Source organism: Mytilus edulis, chromosome 6 (assembly GCF_963676685.1).
Source record: "Mytilus edulis chromosome 6, xbMytEdul2.2, whole genome shotgun sequence".
NCBI lineage: Eukaryota > Metazoa > Mollusca > Bivalvia > Mytilida > Mytilidae > Mytilus > Mytilus edulis.
The window spans coordinates 34,142,347-34,160,673 of NC_092349.1; positions in this window are offsets into that span (position 1 = coordinate 34,142,347).

An 18,327-nucleotide genomic window follows, 5' to 3' on the forward strand; every position below is an offset into this window, starting at 1 on the left:
CGAGAATCAGATGTGGATACCTTTAAAAAAAATTCCAAAGATCTTTTAGAGTACATACAATGTAACTCTCTTTTATCTTGCAATAGTATTAAAACTTTTTTATTTTTCTACACTTTACTCAGTATTCCAAATTCTAAACTTATTGAAAGAGTTGGTATTGCTTTGTTTCATAAAAAAAGAATGGCCAACGTAAATACCAGTATCTTGTCTTAGGGAGGGATAAATTCTACTTTGTAAAGGATCACTCTGATTTAAATAAAATATTCTCTGAAACTGACTTTTTATCGACAACATATTAGCAACGTTCGTAGGACGTGTTTTTCAACAGACTGTCGGCATTCCAATTGAAACCAATGGTGCCCCTCTTCTTGCCGACTTGTTTCTGTAGTATTATTAGTCTGACTTCATACAGATTTTCTAAAATAATAAATAAGAAGTTAGCAATATCCTTTAACACTATTTTCCGCCTATGATGACTTTCTCTCACTAAATAATACAAAATTTGATGACTATGTTGAACGCATCTATTCCATCAAACTAAAGTTAAAGGACACAATAGATACAGTTAAGTCGGCCTTATATCTTGACTTACATTTAGAAATTGACAATGAGGGTCGGTTGAAAACAACATTTTACGACAAAAGAGATGATTTCAGCTTTCCAAATGTGAACTTTCCATTTCTAAGTAGCAACATTCCAGCAGTACCTGCATACAGGGTATATATCTCCCAATTGATACTATATTCCCGTGCTTGCATTTCCTATCATGATTTTCTTGATAGAGGGTTGCTGCTCACAAGGAAGCTATTAAACCTAGAGTTCCAAATTGAAGTTGAAATCATCCCTTCGTAAATTTTACGGACGCCATCACGATTTGGTTGACCGTTATTGAATAACCGTTTAATCAATGATATCGGATATGTTCCTTACGTCGCAACTACAATCTCCTTCCCTTTTAATAAGTTGGACCTACCGAATTAGACTAATTACCGGATTTGTTATTACATAAGCAACATGACAGGTGGCACATGTGGAGCAGGATCTGCTTACCCTTCCGGAGCACCTGAGATCACCCCTAGTTTTTGGTTGGGTTCTCGTTGCTTATTCTTTAGTTTTCAATGTTGTGTCATGTGTTCTATTGTTTGTATGTTTGTCTTCTTTCATTTGAAGCCAGACGTTGTCAGTTTATTTTGGATTTATAAGTTTGACTATCCCTCTGGTATCTTTCGTCCTTCTTTTAAGAGACGAAAGAAAAACATAGCCGTAAACGAAAAACATTTCATGAATTACAAAAACAAACCTTGGTGTCCTAAAAATAACACCCAGAAGTTAATTCTGAAATATCAGAAAAATTCTTAAACAAAGATAATATATTTTTTATTGATAATTGTCATTGTGTCGACATGAACATTCTTTACAGTATTGTATTTTTAGATGGAACAATAGAGACTTATAATTTTCCTGAAAATACGACAGTGTAATATGTAAGTACTTGAAGACAAATTAATGTCGCATGTTCTCTGACAACGCTTGCAATTTTTTGTTTTGAGCAACTATCAATTTAAATTTGATTGCTAGAAAATCTGTGACTAAAGTGAACAATCTTATAAGTTGGGCTGATTAAATCTGGTTTGCGTATGTTCCGGACCATATGAGTATTTGGACCATACGCGTATGGTCATGACCATATGCGTATACTCATATGGTCCGACCACACGCGTATGGTCGGAACGTACGCGTATGGTTGGACCATATGAGTATAATACTCGTTTGGTTATTAACGGACCGGACCATATGAGTATTTGGACCATACAGGTAATTTTTTTAAAATTATATTTCAACGTTTCAATAATACAAAAACTTTATCTAAAAAAACAATGATGGTTACATGACAATTTATTAACTTTATAATTCAAAGACTAAGTAAAAATTAAATATTGATGCCATAGTTAGTTTTCATCGCTAGTTACAGTCTTGCATGTAGGCTTGGGGTGATATTTACTTCCACACGGGTTCATAGCTTTTTTGCATTTGCAAGTCTTGGTTGTGCACGATCCTTTTCATTTACACCTTTTGTTTGCGAGTGAAAAGCTAGCCTTTTTGCAGCTCCGTACAGTGATACCGAGGCCATTCTGATATGTCTACGGTGTTTTTAAGAAGCTCAAATATCGTAACATGACTGCAATACACCATATTCACAAGACAACTTAAATAAACTATGCTACTTTCCAGTGACTTCTTGTGTAAGTTTATTAAGAAATTGTTGGATTTATTTTTAAGTCGACATATTGCCATTCACTCGTAATTACAAATCGGTAATGACCATCGGTATAAAATGATCAAGCGAAGAGGTTGTAAAGAAACTATATCTGACTTGCAGTCTAATTTAAACCTAATTCATACTTTATACGAAGCTTTAAAAGCCCCCGGGACCATTCCCTCATTTTATTTTAAACATTGAACTTCATTTATAAATCACAAGCGAAGGAGGTCACATTTTCCGTGTTTGTCAATCGAAATGAAACTGTAATTACCCTATATCTTCAGTTAAGTTGTTTTGATTGTTTCACTGTAACATGTGTAATGGAACAACAATGCACTTGTGCATAAAAAGACATCCCATCACATCAAGAATATCGGTTATAATACTTCAATTATTAGTAACATAATCAAATTTTAACCTGTTTCTTCTGAAATCTGAAGAATTAAAAAATGTAGTCAGGCATATTGGAACTGTAAAGTGTTAGATCTCCAATTTTGTATCTCCAATAGACTATTGAAGAATAGTTCGAAAAATGATAACGTCATGTAGCAACAAACATATTATAAAGTGCCGAACCTTTCGCTTAACCTGCAAAGATGTTACAGCCAAATATAATCTATAAAATCTTTAAAAAATTGAACACAGATAAGGAACGATTTGTAATTGGACACTATCGGAGTACTACATCTAATTGATATTCCTTTATTTGTCTATGGAACCAACATTTGAATAACAGATAACCTTATAAAACACAAATCAAGACAAGTATGGCAAACAGTTATCCATGTTGTCTACTGGTTTGTAAGATATTGGCGTCAGACATTCACGTGTAGAATATTGCAGTGTAAGATGTATTTGTCGATGCACAATTTTACTTTAAAGAAAGAAAGAAAGTGATATTAAACGGGAACAGATGGAAATATATAAAAGAACACAAAAAAACGATTCAAAAGGACTAGAAAAGCATAACAGAAGAACACAATAAATCTCGAGCATTAGTTTTGAATTGTTTTTTTTTTTTTTGTATTTACATGTAAAAATGTTTAGGTTTTTATTTGCCAGTTAAAAAAATCTTTTGATATTTTATTATATTCAGTGCTGCACAATGTTAAGGCAAAGAAAAATGTTAGAGTAAGCTTATGTTTTATCCGATTATATTAGTCATAAAAAAAGTAGACTAATATAGCAGATCTGATCAATTACGCGTAATCTCTGACTTATTTAAGAATCGTCCAATTGTATTAAAGGAAATATAAAAATAAAATAGGCTATTGTATTAATAAATGCTTAATTTCTATTTAACATGTTTAAAAAATGTGATTTTCCTTTTCTAAACGAAACTCGATGCTATTGATGTATCTTTATATCTCTTTTGACAGATTGCATACATTGGAGAAGAGGACAGTGCAATTTAAAGTTTGTTTTTAGGAATATTAGATAACATGTCTTAGAAGGGAGATGGAACAAAATCAAGCATCTATTATTAACGATTGAAAGTTATGATAGGTTATAAAGACAATAAACAAGAACTATTTGTGGGGTTTTGAAATTAACGTTCAGAATTGAAGATATTTAATTTAGTTTTGAGTTTATGTTTATCCAAAATAAGTTAAAAAAAAACATGGTGCTAGGAACCGTCTTAAACTTGCAGAAAGATAAGAGTTATTTTGCCCCGTGTTGAAGGCCTCATAGTTCCTTTGCTTTAATTGTGTTTTTAATGTAGGGCGTGTAATGATTTGTGTCATGTATAAATACACCATATCCTTTGTTATTTTGTTAACTTGGAAACCATAACAGATTTGCTCTAACCAGTCTGCCAGAACATAAATGCTAGATTTTTATGAAACCTTGCATAAATCATCTGAATGACACGTTTTAAAGAGAAAAATAAACATTTTAAGACCAAAAATATGTTTGCTATGAAAACATGACCGTTTGATTTCCAAAAGCAGCAAGCAACTATTTTAGTCTCATCCGCTCTGCTGTTTATGTAACAACTAGTATTTCCCATTCCCAATCGAACTGCAAGTTTTATAACTCAAATATTCTTGAAGAAATGCTGTTCTGGTGAAAAACTACTTTAAATCTAGAAACAATTGGGGTACAGTTGTTCCAATCAATGATAATACTGGATTAATTAACTGAATTTATAGAATTGATCATAATATATGTTGTTTAATTATATAATAATTAAGTTCAATAAAAATCAATACAATTACATGAGCTAGATTATATGTACCACATACTTGCATTGAATGTCATATTTTATAAACCTCAACATATTACATGTATGTTCATTATCACCATTGAAAGTTGCTGTCTGTCATATATTTTTATCCTTTATTTTTTTCTCATAAATCAGGTTGTTGATTTTTTTCATATCATTTGTTTTACATTTTGTCATCTGTGTGTCATTTATATCTAACTGTATTTACTTAGGTTTTGTTTATTAATAAATGCCTAGAAGTGAATATTAAGAGAATTAACTTACACACGTGTTGTATCTTTTATAGTTTTTTTTATCATATATATATATATATATATATACATATATACAACTCGTCTAAACATCAACCCAACAATGTTAGATCTGTAAATTTGCTTTCGCAAATTTTTGGTTCTTCCCTCGCCGGGATTCGAACCCATGCTACTGTGATATCGTGACACCAAATCGCCTGCACTACAGCCGTCCCGCTAGACCACACGACCACCAAAAGAGCTTTCGGTGGCCATATGTTACCTTTCCACGTCAGTTTTAATCTAGCGGCGTACTACAGTACATGATATATAAGGCATGAAGATGTTATTGTTACAGATCAGCTAAATTATCTATAGTGAAGGATCCTACAAATTAATGTTAGATACAGTCACAGAAAATAATTATATTCATAAGTACGTCTGAGTCAGTGACAACCCTACAACAGATGTATCCATCGGATCGCCAATGATGGTGATACATGGCTGTGTACATAATGTATATACAACTCGTCTAAACATCAACCCAACAATGTTAGATCTGTAAATTTGCTTTCGCAAATTTTTGGTTCTTCCCTCGCCGGGATTCGAACCCATGCTACTGTGATATCATGACACCAAATCGCCTGCACTGCAGCCGTCCCGCTAGACCTATATATATATACATATATGTGTGTGTAGAACTATAACATGTTCTTTTAATCAGTTTATACATATCTAGAGAGATTCAATGATCGCAACTTACTCTAGTTTCAATATATCTGAGCTATTACTTTGAGGACGATATGCCAACTCATCTATTATTTACTTTATGGGATGTACTACTTGTGTACATCTTGCTTGTGGGTTACATTATATTTAGCTATTAAATATATATCAAACTGTGAATTGAGTAATAATAGATATACGCAGGGAAATGTTCATTCGGAAGTCCATGGAATCAATGAACGTTCACATGTTTTTAATATATATATGTTCCAGACCGTATGAGTATTTGGACCGTACGCGTACGGTCTGGACCGTATGCGTATATTTTCAAAATACGCATACGGTCGGACCGTACGCGTACGGTCTGACTAATATTAAGAAGTTGGTCACGTTTATCAGATACAAATGTATATAACAGATCAACATAGCTTACATCTCAAATTAATGTAAAAAGTTCAATAGTAATTGAAATAAAACAAAATAATGTTATAACTATTTTAAAAAATCACGTTTATTTAATCTGTTAATCTCCTGTTTTTAGCATGTCAGTAATTCATATATTGAAGCCAAGTATGCTAATTAAAATTGAAGTTATCGGAAGTAAACTTAGAGTGGGAGGACAATTGTTTGCAGAATATTAAGGAACTTTACAAAAAAAATGCAAAGCAACGTGCATGAACAAATTATGTTACTGTAAAAAAAAAATGACGTTCTTTGTGGAAGTCAGTGTCACCTTGAGTACCAAAATAGGAATCACGGATATAAAAATAAACACATATTTAATTTCAATTGTTCGCTTAATAATTTCATCCATATACATGTAATAAAATCAATTTGTATAACTAAAAATAATGATTTTGATAAATATTTGTTTAAATTTAACCAATATGATCCCAAAACATCAGTTGGACCGTACGCGTATACTCATACGGTCCGACCGTACGCGTATGGTCGGACCGTACGAGTATACGTATACGGTCCGGACCGTACGCGTACGGTCCAAATACTCATATGGTCTGGAACATATATATATATAATGAGTTAAGCCTTCTTCAACTGGTTTGTACTGATTTGTGTCATGAATAGATACTCCATATCCTTTGGGGTTTTTTTGTTTTTTTGTTATCTTGGAAACCATACTGGATTCGCTCCAAGCATTAATTACCAGTCTGACCAAACATAAATGCTAGATTTTGATGAAACCTTGCATAAATCATCTTCATTTTCAGTATCATCCGCTCTGCTGTTCATCTAGTATTTCTCTATGGAACCCATTAATTGGTCGTTTTTATGTTGTACTGTTAAACCACAGTTACAGGTTAGGGGATGATTGGAATCCTGCTCAAATGTTTAACATATGGATATGTATGTGCCGGTCCCTAGTCAGTATCCTGTAATTCAGTGTTTGTCGTTTGTTGCTGTGTTGCGTATTTGGTTTTAATTCATTTTTTGTACATTTCATATCTCACTATGCAGTATGATCTTTGACCGAGTTGTTGTCTCTTTCACATAGTCCCTAGTTTCATTTTCATTTTGATCATTGTTTATGTTATATGTTGTATTCATTGATTCTGCTTGCGAGGCAAAAGAACAGTATTGAGATTACTACTAAACGAAACACCTCTGTGGTCACCTCTTATGCATATTCTCTGACTGTCAACAAAATAAATCATGATGGTATCTGTGAAACTTTCGACGAGATGATTTCAACATGGCCATTTGGAACATATGGTTCAGAAACTTCTATGTAAGTGGCAGCTCTCAAAAAGTAATGATAGGAAACCAAAGTATAATAATAGTGTATCAATAAGTGTTCATAAATATTTATAAAATTAAGTTTATATATAAGTGTTTATATCCTTACATATACCATTTGTATACTTTCATCACTTCATCTGGACTTATCTATGGGTGTCTTGGGATTGTCAGAGAGCACTGTTTTGATAGTCTATTTTGTTAAATATAATAGGCTTTTCATTCTTTCAGTAACTTCTCCCTAACTGCGTCGTGCGTAAATCAGAAATTTTGTTGATTTGCAGTTGTATTATTTTACATGATTTGATACACATTTTCGTTTTATGTAACTATATTATTCGTTTATTTGATCCGCCGTCCATCCCTTAAACCTCCGATAATGTGGTATTAATAATGAATTCACCTATTCTTTTTATTGTCACAAAATTGTTATCTGAGTTTTTATGCAGTCCTGAATAAAACATGCAACTAGGCCGCCTTCTCGTCCGGTGAAGGAATCATTTGTTAGTCCATTTAAAAGTTTGTTTACCCTCCATGCATGGACTGTGCCAGAGCTCAAAATCAAAATTAATCTAAAATAAACTAACAGAATCAATGATCTTGAGTTACCAATCTTTGGCATGGAATCATGTCAAGCGTAGAGAGGTATTTTGAAGTAAAACTCAATTCTTTAATTATATTTTGAGCTCTTGTGAATACTTACTTTTAAAAGGCTCGAATTGCTAATAGGTTCATATTGTTGGAGATTACTTTCCGAACTGTACGAGTTATTATTCTGTTTCGTGTATACTAAAGTAGCTCGTGACTTTCTCCATAAAGAATAATGCCAAAGTTATTCGAAGTCACGGTACTACATCAAAACGTATATCGTATAGTGCAGTTTACGCGATAGACGCCCGAATAATGCAAAGAATTGAATATCCGATTGAGGTATGTATTGTTTTTTTTTAATGCATATGAATTGTAAGCATGTTGCTCGTCGCGCTAATTTATTTTTCTATTAATATTGTGTATTATTTTTCTTTTGTATATTTTATGATAACTTGAATAAATAGACAATAACTGTTTAGTGTCTTTAAATATCAGCTGTATTTGTACGAGGCTAGTAGACAGTAAACAGTTATTGTCTTGATCCTGCAATTATTTCTGTATATAATTTGTGTTTTGAAAGACACAAAAACACGTGTTTTGCATTTATTTTCGATTTGATATCCCTTGTGGCCCGTGTAGTAATACGATACAGTAATCACACATTCAGCTGAAGACGGAATCGCAAAAAAAAAGAATCTCGAATGGTCAACAATAATATATCGCTCAATGTAAATAGTTATCTATTTTAACATAACAACTAATTTCAACAGTATAAACAAATAACAAAGCAAAGTCCAATTTGAAACAGGAGTGTACGTACGAGTTGGCCTACGCTTCAGACTCGACATTCACTAAACATGCATGCTGAAATTGACATGGTTGTTTTTGTTACACATTCAAATTTGGAAATCGATAGTTGTCATCGTAGATAAGACTGCTGTTCATGTGTGTATGTTATCAGAAAATTGCTCTAAAGAAATATTTGAAAACAAACAGAAAGTATAAAAGTAATTGTTAATTCGCAATTGATACGTCATTGAAATGCAACTGCAATACACATTCTGAGGTCACGCAGGTTCATACAATATTCAGTCCGGCAGTGGGCGAAGCTTTTAATCGATATCTGTATAGTATACAGATACAGCATAGCGATATATGTGGGGCTGTATCTGTATTGTAGAACAACCAATTGCAGGATAAAAGTCAATATAATTATACATAGTAAACATTTGTCACTCATAATTGACTATATAAAAAAGAAGATGTGGTATGATTGCCAATGAGACAACTATCCACAAAAGACCAAAATGACGCAGACATTAACAACTATAGGTCACCGTACGGCCCTCAACAATGAGCAAAGTCCATACCGCATATTCAGCTATAAAATGCCCCGATAAGACACTGTAAAACAATTCAAACGAGAAAACTAATGGCCTTATTTATGTAAAATAAAAATGAACGAAAAACAAATATGTAACACATAAACAAACGGCAACCACTGAATTACAGGCTCCTGACTTATGACAGGCACATACATAAATAATGTGGCGGGGTTAAACATTTTAGATTACTTTCAGTAAAGTGTCCACGTGTTATTCTTTACCAGTCAATCTTGATCTGTATATATGCCAGATTTAATGTGTATTTATTAGATACAATTCAAATGTAACACAGAAAGAGGCCAGTGACAATATAAATGTATCAAAAGAATAAATATTCTATTTCATTAGTGAATGAAATGTTATGAAATTGCGTTGATTGCAAAATGATATATATAAGCATATATTTTGAATTTGTTTTGTTTTTTTAATTTCATGCTTATAGGATTCTATATATCTCTTATTAGGTTGAGAAGAATGCAATATGTGTTACTATATGATCCAATCACAGCTTACCGTTCTAAATTGATGACACAAGTTGAATGATTTTTCTCAAAATTTGCTGCCTTTTTGAACAAGTATTATACGGACACTTTTAATTTACAGGATCAATCGTGCATTGGTGAGTTTATAGGTTTTTTTCTTTCGCAAATATTTGATTTGTTTATATATATTTCCTTCTTTTTTGTCGAGCTATAAACGTCGGTATCATCATTTATTGACTTTCAGCATTGTCCAGAATACTATGTATGTCAATATATTGAAAAAAATGCATTTACACATTTTGACCATTTAGCATCAAAAGAGGGCATGTTCTTTACTGAGTAAAAAATCATCAAGTTTTTCAACGCTATCACCAAAATATGTTTTCCTTAATTAGCACAATTAAATTCAGTATTTTGAAACTGAGGAATTAGAACCTTATTTTGTCATCTGCTTGACCACACAATATTTTTTCATTGAACTGGGGATCAAAATGCTTTTTATGAAATCTCCATTACCCCCTTTTGAAGTTAAATAGTTAATTCCTTAGTGTACTGAACAAAATAAATAATTAACGTAACTATTTTAATGAAAAATTCAGAAACTACTAGACTATTTCGGTGAAATAAAAAGTTCAGATCTCATTGAAATATAAAGTTTGAACTCACTGATAATGCAATAGTAATTCTATTCATACAAAAGTGTTCTTGTAACAACTTAAAACTGTCCGTGTAATTTCTGAAAAGTGATCGTGTAACACCCGTTTATGTACTGTAAAAAGTGAAATTAAAAAATAACTGAACTCTGAGGAATATTTAAAACGGAAAGTCCCTAATCAAATGGCAAAATCAAAAGCTCAAACACATCAATGAAGGGATGACAACTGTCATGTTCCTGACTTGATACAGGCATTTTCTTATATATAGAAAATGGTGAATTGAACCTGGTTTAATAACGTTAAAACTCTCACTTGTTAGACAGTTGCATCAACTTTCATTATATTGACATATATATATATATATTATTTTTCTATAGCTCTGATGGGTGCAAAGTTGTTCTTTACTTTAGAGATAAATACACACATTTAAATTGTAAGCAGCTGAAGACAGATCATCGCTCTTTTGTCTTACAAAAAAAAATTATTTAGTCACACAAATGATAAATCTAAAACAGTAAAGACATTTTGTTTCAATAAAATTCGATTATATGCTGGATCGAGTTTTGTTGTTTTCATTTTGTATTTTATTTAGCGCGTATTAAACCGCTGCTTTTAGATTATCATTCCCCGATGGTTTCGCCAGCTCAGTAGTCTGTTATTTGGTACTGATTTTTTTTAAATTATCTGTTTTCTATAGATTTTGAAATTATAATGGAACTAAATTTTTAACTCCCTCGGGCAAAGTTGACCTTTAATTGATTTGGCAATTTTAATTGTCCGTTTTGGTAACTTAGCACTTCAACTGTTTCGATTTTCATACATCCTTGGCTTTCACATCTTCGGCTTTGAGCGTAATTCAAGAAGGTCAATCATGAAAAGTGAGTTGGAGAAATATGCCAATTAAAAACAATTAAAATATGAAACATCGAAATAATTGTTAATTTGAAATAAATCTATGTAAATTGTGATCATGGCATTTTATGGAAACCAAAACTGAATACGAAATTACACATAAGCTCACGATAAGAAAATTCAATATGTTAACACATCAATCAAAATTCATGGTCTTTATTACAAGAAGAAGAGTTTAATACCTGCTAAATAGATATAGAAAGATGTGGTATGAGTGCCAATAAGACAACTCTCTATTCAAGTCACAAATTATGAAAGCAAATTATTATTATAAATGTATAGTCTTAGAAAGATCATATTTCCCTAATTTAGGCCGACCTCTCGATGAGAAATAAGAAATAATTTAGGAATTGATTAGCTGGAGTAAAATAGTAATTTCCATAAATTAATGTAAAATTTGCTTAAAGATAATTTTTTCGAACAATGTTAGTCTATAACTTTAATAAGTACTTTTTAAAAGTCTACAATTATGGTATTTGAAATGAAAACATATGGACTCAAATCAACATGACAAGCAGGCAATGCATATTTGTTATAATGGGAAAATGCATACCTTCTTCCTGGTGTGCTAATTATAATATCAATAGTATTTTTTTGAATAGGATTAATTTCCACATATGATGAGAATATCCTAAAACACTTGATAACTGTTAAACAAATACGATATAATAAATCGTCACTCACATTATTTATTTGAGGGAATTTTATTAAAACTTGAAATCATGGAAAGTGAAATGTCTAAATGTTTCAGTCTTTTACTATGTACTATTACTGTTGTCAATAGTTTGACGAAATATGATTCATTCGCATGCATTGACAGACGCACGAGGTTTGTATTTGACGTTTACTAGTTTATGTTATTTTCGTTTTTAACTGTATATTATTTGTATTCGTATTTTGTTCTGTATGTGATATTGGGTGCTTGAGCTAAAGATCAGGGTATTATATTTATTAAGTATAAAAAAGAAGATGTGGTATGCTTGCCAATGAGACAACTATCCACAAAAGACCAAAATGACACAGACATTAACAACTATTAGTGCTCTTTTTCATATAATAATAAAAATCTACAAATTAAGGTTATCATTTTAAGATAGCACCTATCTTGAATACTATAAGAGGGAAGTTGTGTTGTAATAAAAAATAAAAGTCCGAGATTATATTGCAAAGCCATTTATATTGTAAGAAAGAATCTTCTGCAACAGAAATTCAGAAACGGAACACCGCTGTCAAAGACAGGAAAGTTAAAAAGAAAAAGAAAACGCATCGACATTTGTATTTATATTTAACTACACCGGCAAAAAAGTTTGGACTCGACGGTATCTAATATCCGGTTCAGTGACGGAATATAACAAGACAAAGGAAAGGTAGCGTTCTGTTTATTTATTTGTTATATTTATGGTCTCGAAGAATATACATATATGTATAACTATTTTCTAATGTGAAATGTAACATGTTTTGGGTTAACAGAAAAATTGAAAGATTGCAAAACTAGTCACTTTGAGCAGCTGATTACTTGTATTTCTGTGTATAATAATGAAAATAATCTTGCTTTCAGCCTTTGCATTTAAAAAATACTTTCAATGCAAAATAGATAGAAATGAAGGTTGTAACTGAGGTTTAAGTTTTCTATACGTTTTTTATATGAAATGTGTAAGTTTTTGAGTGTTCAAACTTGAAATAAGTTATTATTACTGTCTAAAAAATGGACACACGCACATTTGATATGTACTTTTCTTACACAGCAAGATGTTTATCTTTATAAGTAATCCAATCTACCAAAAAGTGTAATCTTTCCTATGATCGTTTAAATAAATCTTCTTAAGACAAAGTTTTTATTATAAGATATCATAATAAGACAAATGTATATGCATGAAGAATTGTCATAAAAAGAATTATGTTTATGGGGAGAAAAGGATTGCGGTGAGTGCGTGCGACCTATACGCCGCTGGGATTCTCCACTAAATTTATATAACTAAATCGTATTCCAAAATAAGATTTAACGAAGAATAAGAAACAGGGACACTCGCGAAATCGGCTGTATATGACTAAGATTATCTTGTTTATCTTAAAAATTCTCACTGATATTTTGGAATCGTCGAAATGCAAGACCAATTGATGCGGCCTGAACTTTTTGTATGAAACTTCATATGTCAAATCTAAGAAGGCCTGACTGCAACATACTTCGCACACAGATCGTAATCTTATGATGTTTCTATATGTCATATGTCCATTGCCCTTGACCTCATTTTCATAGTTCAGCGAGTTCCTAAAAACCTGAATATCTATGAATGTCACACTGATAATGGTTGATATTAAGGGTTAAGATTAACATTTTGTGTTCAAGTCTGTTTCTCTAATACCATTTGTCAACTTTATTTGTTCATATGGTCACATGACTATTTATGTGACCTTGAACTAGTTTTCTTGATTAATTGCAAAATGTAATTTTCTTTTTATTTTAATGATTGTGATGTGTTCATGTCCATCTGTGCGGTTTTTTTAGACCTTGTCTTTGTATGGTTTCAAGAACGGTGTTAAGTTTATGTGAGACCTATCTTACAGATTTTCAAAATAGATTTAATTAGGATCATTCAAGCAGTCTCTATATGTCAGTGCGTACACTTTTGTATAAGTAATATATAGTATTAATTTTTTATTTGTTTTACAATAAACATACATGTTGATTTTTTTTTTCGATGGACAATGTTCATATCCGTGTTAACGTTGCTATTCATTAATTTGAAGTTTAAAAACAAAAGAAAACCGGGTCCTATTCACAAAACAGGGTGATTGTGTAGTAAACAACATTGACAAAACCAGTTTCTTTCATTTTGACATGACCTATTTCTTTCGTTCTATACACAGAAATACAAGTATTGATGTACTCAAAGTGGCTAGTTTTGCAATCTCCATTTCAACATCTTTCTTTCAATACCTTTCTTTCTGTACAATGTGAACAATTTAACGAGAAAATAAACAAATTCGAGGCAAAGTTCACTCAATTTGTCATTTTAACATTCATTTTCATGTATTTCTCTGTTAATCTAGAACGTTTGTAGAAAATATTACATATTACAATAGAAAAAAGTTATATGTGTATCTGTATATATTTAATATCATAAAAAAACAAGTACGTATATGTAAAGCAAAATTATATCCGGGTGAAATTTGATCCGGAGGAAAAAATGTCACAGTAGTTGTTGTTATTTTTTTATCCGGAGGAAAATATTTCCCTGGGATATTTTGTCCTTTGCCGTGAAATTCTATCTGGGTAGTTAACTTATTGAATAGTTATTAGAAAAACCTTATCCTTTAAAAATACTATGAAATAATAATAGTGTATTTGAAATAAAGCGAAATTGTTAAAAAAAAAATGTATTATAATGAGAAATAATTTCACAAATTATCCTTGAAAAAATTTCCTGAAATATTCAAGTCAATATCATCCTTTTAAAAAGAAAATTATCATGAAACAAAGGGAAGAATACCAGAAGTAATTTTAAAGATCGTAATTGTGAAAATAATATCATGATTAAATAAGGTTACTGAAATACATGTACATGTAAAAGTGAGTTGTTTTCAGATCTCAGTACAAATATAAATTTAAAAGTAAGGTAGAAATATAGTTGCATTACTACTGTTAACAGTAATAGAATAATTTGATTATGATGATATTTTTAACTATATAAATAGTTTTGTCTGGGGACAGAGATGTAGTTGTTGATTATATGGAAATCAGATAAATCATAGCATATCAATATATTGAAACAAAAGCCTGTTTAACAGCTGGATAGTTTTTACCTGTGAAATGTTGTCTGTCTTATTAAATCAAGTTGTAAGTCATCTTTTTATATAAATGAATATATATAAAAAATAAGATTCAAGGGAAAATTTTACTATAAAATAGATTCAGAAATATATTAAATTAATATCTTTAAAATATAAATTGCTCATAATTACCTCCCTTTGATAAATTATGCAAATTTGGTCTACCTTTGTGAAACATTTTATAATTATAGTCAGGTATATATTGATTGTGAGTAACTTTCATAGTAGTTAATGGGACTCTATTTCAGACGGTTCTGTGAAATGTAGTACGGCAAATATATACCGGTACATACTATCCGCATAACACAGATAGATTTTCCCTCCTCTGGAAAAAATCAACCTGTGAAATACTATGCCTGGAAAAAAATTACCGGGACAAATTATCCTCAGGATAAAATATCACAGAGGAAGAAATAAACCGTTACATATACAGAAAATTACCTTTTTGTCTGTCTGTGCTCACCCTTCTAGAACATCAGGTATCATTCCGGTTTTAGTGCGTTACTTGTAGCTGAATCGTCAATTTTCTATCTCATGTTATGTATATCGTTTGAAATGATCATTTTCAATTTTTGGAATGTTTCTTCTGTCAGTCTGGTTTTCAACTTATGGTTTGAATTTACATTTGATAATTTTTGCCGCTCTACTAATTAATTTGTAAATTTAAAATAATAATCTTTCTTAAATTATCATATTTTTGCAGAAACTATTTTTGCTGTTCAAACTATGAAGAGATCAACGGAATATGTGTTGGTAAGTTTTAAAGGACGCCTTGCTTAGATTAAAATCAAAGAATATAATTCAATTTGAGGAAATATAGATGGCCGATATTTATTTTTAATCGGAATTTAGGTTTCAAGTATTTGTCCAGTTTGAGAAAAGAAAAATAACAACAATACCTAAGCTCAAGGAAAACTCAAAACGGACGGTTCTTTATCAAATGGCAAAAATGCTCAAACAAATCAAACAAATTGAAAACAACTGTTATATTCCTGACTTGGTATAGGCATTTCCGTTTGAAAGATAATTAAACCTGGTTTTAAAGCTAGCTTATATTCTTATTAGTTAAAGAGTCGCATATAATTTCATTTTAACAGAAATCATAGAAAAAATGTCAAACTTTGGTATATAGCAGTCATCATTTACTTATAATCTGAATCACTATAAAACAAAAACGTGTTTGCTTTAGAAATCAGAACACAGATAAAAAATATCTTGCTGTATGCAATAAAACAACAACAAATAAAACATTTGTAGTTTGAGCTTTGATTTGAACTTTAAGTTCTTTGTGATTAGATCATTCAAATCATCGATATCTTTATGATGTGCGTTTGAAGCATATCTCATTTAAGCCGGAATTGCAACGACTAATACATATTACTACATCCTAGTCCATGCAGCATTTTGCTTAAATAAGTGGTAAAGTTGGCAATGAGAAAACTATCTATCGGAGACAACCCGACATGGAATTAAGGACGCTGGCTTGTTATGTTTTGGAGTTTTTTGTCAGATTAGCGGAACCCTCTGGTTTTATCCATTTGAATGCCTTGAAAAAATTTGCCCGGTAACCTTCATTTTTCTTTTTGTAAATCTTTTCCATGTATAATGATAAGCCATCTATAAAAGTCTTATAAAATTTCAATTATTTTTTAATAGTTTTTGAGAACTTAAACTTGTCAATGATAAAGCTATGAAAAGTCAAGTGAGAATATTTTCCCGTCAAAATTTCAATGGCTAATATCTCGAAAAAAGCACGGTGACCTATATATTTTTTTGCTCTTTGGATTCCTTTATTAATCCACTATCGATATAAACAAGTGTTTTGAAAAGTTAATTACTTTGAAACTGAGAAGCGAACTCCCTTAACAACGAGAAAACCGAAATTGTAACGACAGCTACATATACAAATGACATAGAACAAGTTGAACTTTTGTATTGAACGACACGGTAAGCGTCTCCTGCTATGCATTCATCTTCTGTCACGCAAACCCCTATGTTGTTACAGAAAAACTCATATAAAGATACCTGGCAAATAATTGTGTACGCGAAAAACGTATCGTTAAAGAATCATCTGGGACGCTCAAATGATAAAGGTGAAAGGAACAAATCAAGAACGAAGTTAAACAGCATTGTCACTATCAAGAATCGGACACAGTCAGTAGAAATATATCACAAGACGACTATTCTTTTATCGCCAAATATGTTGCAATTGAGATGAGGAACAGAGACACCGTCCTTGTAAACCAATTCTAGATGTTAATCATAAAACATTTATACTAGCATTGCATATCAACCCACTAAAATAAAAATAAAAGATGTCACCAAAAAGAACGGAATTTCGTATTTCAGGCTGTCATGTTTGGTGTATTTGTGTTTCAATCAGAATTTGGTTACTCACAAAGCAAGATTTAGCATGTTCACCATTTACAATAACAGCAATTTATATTGTTTGTCGATTAAAATATTTTTTTGTATTTAACTCCCCGTCTGTTCCATGTTATATATATATTTATCATCGGTCAAACAGGTGTTTTTTGAAAAAAAAATGAAGTTGTATATTTATAGAATTCATTCACTTACTTTAACCATACTAAATTCGACTAGGATACGCAAATTGGTATAGATATTTTGTTGCTATTTCTGTAATATTCAACAGCTTCATTATGTCTTATATTTTTTTTTATTATACTCATATGGTTTTTATATACTTTTATTATTCTAAATATAAATTGATTTTGGTAAAAACATAACACATGTAAAAAATTTAATACAAAAAAAAGACAAAACAAGATATGAATGAAATATAAATCAATTGCTTTAAAAAAGCAATTGTAGGGGGTCTTTCCCCCTGTAAAATTAATTGAATTGGGGGGTGTTTGTTTGTTTGTTTGTTTGTTTGTTTCTGTATGGGGTCTATATTATTGTTACCGGAGAAGTTTCATGTTTAGTTTGGAAAGTTTTTCTTTTATTTTAGGTACAGCGCGCGCGCCACATCACGTGACACGGGTTTATAATAACGAAAAGATAGTCTTTTTATTTCTTTTTAGGTGGGGACGTTAAACAGACAACATCTATAGAGATGGAATGTACACAATGTAATTTCTTTTGTCATTGTAGGAAATTGACATTTTGATGACAGTTCACAAGTAGTGCATGTTTTGGATTTAATTGATCCGGTGTAACTTTAAAACACATTTATTGATTATTTTCTGATAATGTACATTTTTCAGCACCTGTTTGTAACACAGATTAGTATTTCAAACTCGGAG